Raw genomic sequence first — 5,618 nt, forward strand, 5'->3', positions numbered from 1 at the left:
AGAATATAGGTGCTTTCTCAAGGAAACTCAAATAACATATTATCACCATAAAAATCCTCATGACAGATTATCATTGCAAGAATCATTAAGTCTCAGTATAGAAGTCCATTAAGGGAAACTTCATTTGGGAAACATAGACTTAAACAGAAATGCAGATTTTGCAAACAAAAGAATGCCTTTTCTATCAGACAAGACAGAAACACCCATGCACAAGGTTTTTTCTCCTTTAGCAAACAATTCTCGTTTCAGTCTCTATTCTCAGATCCGTGCCTGCATTCAACATTTGACTCTCAAGAAAAGACTTTCACTTGATAAAGATGGAAAACGGTGGTCCACCTCACTCCACTCTCCAGCAGTACCAGTGTCCCCAGTACAAATGTTCACTGGTCATAGGACTGAACTAGGAATCCTTCTGAACTCAAAACTCACTATGGACAGTTGACTGCAGCCATGAAATTAAAAGATGCTTACTCCTTGGAAGAAAAGCTATGACAAATCTAGATGGTATATTAAAAAGCAGAGACATCACTTTGCTGACAAAGGTCTGTATAGTCAAAGCTATGGTTTTTCCAGTAGGCATGTGTAGATGTAAGAGTTGGACCATAAAGAATGCTAAGCACCAAAGAAGTGATGCTTTCAAACTGTAGTGCTGGAGAAGACTCTTGAGAATTCCTTGGTCTGCAAGGAGATCCAACCAGTCCATCCTAAAGGAGATCAGTCCTGGGTATTCATTGGAAGGATTGATGCTGAAGCTGAATCTCCAATCCTTTGGCCACCTGATGCGAAGAGCTGACTCATCGGAAAAGACCCTGATGCTGGGAAAGATTGAGGGCAGGAAGAGAGGGGGACGACAGAGGATGAGGTGGTTGGATGGCATCACCGACTCAATGGACATGAGTTTGAGTAAACTCTGGGAGACGGTGAAGGACAGGGAAGCCTGGCGTGCTGCAGTCCGTGGGGTCGCAAAGAGTCGGACACAACTGAGTGATCGAAAAACAACTGGACCCACACCAGTACCACACTGTATGAGACCATAATCCATGGCCAGAAAAAGCTCTAACAATACACATACCCATGCACAAACACACACATATGCACACACACAAACATTTCTTCAGCTTACTTTCAGATGATGTCATTTACATTCTAAAGTGACAAAATTTTTATCCAACCTTAAAGTGTTAAAAATTTCTTCCTAATTACTGAAACCAACATTTTTCAAATGGATAGAGTTTAGATTAGGAAACCATGAATCTATCCCATGAGCATGCAGAAGTTCTCCTTGGGTACATATTGATCCTTAGAAACACAATTTTATTTTCTTGGACAATTAAAGGGCGATTATACCACTGAGTCTAAGAAGATGCTATCACTTCTTATCTCTTGGCATCCAGCTGATTGCTATCTTAATTTAAAAAACCCTAAAGGTCAATGCTTATTTAGTTCCTTGCAATAATCTGTTTTGCCATAACTTTGCTTTTCTATTTAATTCCCTTATCTAGAGCAGCATTTTCCAACTCTAGTTTTGCGGAACAAGAGATCCATGAGGTGTTATTAAGTATCCCTGATAAAAAATAAATGGTTGTATAAGCAAATACATTTGGCAAATGCTGGGCTGAAAACTTAAGCAGGGTTCTTTCATGCAGGACTTCTCAGAGCCTTTAATATGCTAACGTGTAGAGTGAACAGGATTAAAGAGCAGTTTGTAATGTGCAGGTAATTTAACAACCAATCCATGTTAGCTTTTATAATTATTAGCTATGACAAATTCGAGGCTTTCTAAACAGGCATGTTAAGAGTACCCTTCTTCCACAGAACAGCTCTCTGGATTTTTTTTTTTTTAAGTAAAAATTCAGTTTATTCACAAGTGGGACCTGATTAAACTTAAAAGCTTTTGCACAACAAAGGAAACTACAAGCAAGGTGAAAAGAGAGCCCTCAGAATGGGAAAAATAATAGCAAATGAAACAATTGACAAAGGATTAATTTCCAAAATATACAAGCAACTCATACAACTCAATGCCAGAAAAACAAACAACCCAATCAAAAAGTGGGGAAAATACCTAAACAGACATTTCTCCAAAGAAGACATATGGATGGCTAACAAACACATGAAAAGATGCTCAAAATCGCTCATTATTCAGTTCAGTTCAGTTGCTCAGTCGTGTCCGACTCTTTGCAACCCCATGAATCGCAGCACGCCAGGCCTCCCTGTCCATCATCAACTCCTGGAGTTTACTCAAACTCATGTCCATCGAGTCGGTGATGCCATTCAACCATCTCGTCCTCTGTCGTCCCCTTTTCCTGCCCCCAATCCCTCCCAGCATCAGGGTCTTCTCCAATGAGTCAACTCTTCGCATGAGGTGGCCAAAGTATTGGAGTTTCAGCTTCAGCATCAATCCTTCCAATGAATACCCAGGACTGATCTCCTTTAGGATGGACTGGTTGGATCTCCTTGCAGTCCAAGGCACTCTCAAGAGTCTTCTCCAACATCACAGTTCAAAAGCATCAGTTTTTCGGTGCTCAGCTTTCTTCACAGTCCAACTCTCACATCCATACATGACCACTGGAAAAACCATAGCCATGACTATTTATTATTAGAGAAATGCAAATCAAAACTACAATGAGATTTCACCTCACACTGATCAGAAGGGCCATGAACAAAAAGTTTACAAACAATAAATGCTGGAGAGGGTGTGGAGGAACACAACAGCTCTTGCACTGTTGGTGGGAATGTAAGTAGATACAGCCATGATGGATGACGGTATGGAGATTCCTTTAAAAATTAGGAATAAAACCACCATATGACCAGCAATCCCACTCCTAGGCATATATCCTGAGGAAACCAAAACTGAAAAAGACACATGTATCCCACTGTTCGTTGCAGCACTATTTACAATAGCTAGAACATGGAAGCCACCTAGATGTCCATCGACAGATGAATGGATGGAGAAGCTGTGGTACATATACACAATGGAATATTACTCAACCATAAAAAGGAACATATTTGAGTAAGTTCTCATGAGGTGGATGAACCTAGAGCCTATTATACAGAGTGAAGTAAGTCATAAAGAGAAAGATAAATATATACTAATACATATATACAGAATCTAGACAAATGATACTGAAAAATTTATCTGCAGGGAAGCAGTGGAGAAACAGACATAGAGAATAGACTTATGGACATGCGGAGAGGGGAGGAGAGGGTGAGATGTATGGAAAGAGTAACAACGGAAACTCACCATACATAAAACAGATAACCAACAGGAATTTGCCGTATGTCTCAGGAAACTCAGACAGGGGCTCTGTATCAACCTAGAAGGGTGGGATTGGGAGGGAGATGGGAGGGAGGTTCAGAAGGGAGGGGATATATGTGTCCCTGTGGCTGATTCATGTTCAGGTTTGACAGAAAACAACAAAATTCTGTAAAGCAATTATCCTTCAACTAAAAAATAAATAAATTTTGAAATAATTCAGTTTATTCATCTGTTTACGGCACAGTACTCAAGAGACTAAAGTGTTTCACATCATAGATTTCACTTCCAAATCCTTGGAATGGTCATTTCTTCGGCTATAAAGAGGGACTAGATGGGCAAGTCAGGTGATGTGTAGGCATCTAAACTAATAAAAGAGTGGGTGGGGTGGGCAGCGCTAATGTCGTCCTCCCAAGGATGGGCAGAGGGGCGGTTAGCCCAAGCTGACTGTGTATAACTGTTAGCTGGAGCATGGAGCAGCCACCCTGGATGCTCGGATGTTGTGGGGTTCAGTCACCTCCACCACGCGGGTACAGCAGCGCTTTCTGGTAGTCGCCCTTGGTGTCTTGCTGAATGCAGTAGTACAGAGACTTGCCGAACTTGACTTGAAATCAGACCTTATTTTCAACGCGTCCATGTCACTGCGGGGGATTCTAATCAGGACCTTAGCACGAGTGCCCTTGCCATTCACGGGGACGTACAGCCTGTCAGCAAAATACAGAGGCTTGTTCCAAATGCACTGGACCAGGTTCAGGAAAACATCTTCCAGGTCACCTTTGACCTCCTTCTTGATGCTCTCCAGCATGCCATAAGGGCTGTGGCTCTGGTACCTTTCAAATACCTTCAGGAAGTGACACACACTCCACTCAATCGTGATGCCGATACACTTGGGAACGTTAGTTTCTTTCCTCTTCACACCAGCATCATGGAGATAGCAGGTGTCCTGGTCAAACAGTTCATAATCAACGACAGAGCCATTCTCTGCTCTTCAACCCTTTGTGAGGGTGACCGTCAGCTTGTGGAAGTCGCCAGATGTGTTGCAAAGGATGTCTCACTCCAGACTGGTCTTGTACATTTCCTTGTAGACTCTGTTGATTTCCTGGTTGGTGCTTGAGCAGATGATCTCAATGAGAGAGTCCTCATCAACCCCCAGTCCCTTCATGGATGCTTTCGGCTCAGAAGCATCATACCGAGCAGCTGTTTTCAATAGGCCCAAAATCACTGCCTCCAGGTGGCAGAGACAAGGCTGACTTCAGTGTTGATGCAAGTTCCTTCTTGGTCCTTCTCTGGTAGGTGAAGGTGCCATCCTATCTCTGTTCATTGCTGCGGTTGGTCAGGATGTTGAGAATGGTGACCTCACCCACAGCTTTGGTCTTGATGGTTGTCTTAATGTTCAGAGCATCCCACTCATCATGAAACTTGGTGTGTGTACGCTTTGACTAACCCATACGCACTTGGAGGTGTGACGTGATCACCCAATAAGGTGAGCTTGCACAGAATTTCATGAATGGTTGACATTTTGAAAGAAACTGGGCTGGGTGCAATGCGCGCAGTGTCCCCAGATACAGAGCATGCTCTCCAGATTTAATGTTCCATGAAGCATACTTTGGGGAAGGTTAACCTAGTCACTCCCTATTGCTGTTTAATAAGTATTTTATTCATGTCTGTGAGCAAAGAATTAAGGTAAAATATAGTGCAGTGTAAAAAAAAAACACAATTATATGAAAGAACCTTACTCCAGGATTTACAGTCTCCAAACAAAATTAGATCCTGAAAAAAATAAAAATAAAAACTAGATCCTGTTTGGATAGGAAGTCATTTATTCTGCCTCTCACCAGAACTAATGATCCTATAGTTTTATATGGTCCCAATGACTTTCTGTCTACCTAAAAAAGGATGCATCCATGCATGTGAACCGTTTATTAAGAGAAAAACTTATGGGACATAGAGAAAATCCAGAGGTTACTTTGATCAGTCATGAATTCACCCACTCATTCACTGAAATACAGACATACGTGCACACGCATGCGTGCACGCACACACACACATACACACACACACACACACATTGGGTTGGCCAAAAAGTTCATTCAGGTTTTTCTGTAAGATAATATGGAAAACCTCAAATGAACTTTCTGTCCAACCCTATATATATTATAAATATATGTAGATATATATACACAGACACACATATATATATATGTGTGTGTGTGTATATGGACTTGTTATGTATCAAATAACAAGGTCCTGGAGATAAAATTTTAAATTTAATGTTCTAATTTAATCTTAAATTAAACATTCTAGGTCCTGGAGATAAAATTTTAAATCACGTAGATTACTTCCCTTGCCCTCCTGGAGTTTTACA

At 41.3% G+C, this 5,618-nt stretch overlaps 1 pseudogene; it reads right to left on the minus strand.

The window, feature by feature from the left end:
* Positions 1-3,711: 3,711 nt before the first annotated feature.
* LOC122682983 lies at positions 3,712-4,796 on the minus strand (annotated as a pseudogene).
* Positions 4,797-5,618: the final 822 nt, after the last annotated feature.

Source organism: Cervus elaphus, chromosome 24 (assembly GCF_910594005.1).
Source record: "Cervus elaphus chromosome 24, mCerEla1.1, whole genome shotgun sequence".
NCBI classification, from domain to species: Eukaryota; Metazoa; Chordata; class Mammalia; order Artiodactyla; family Cervidae; genus Cervus; species Cervus elaphus.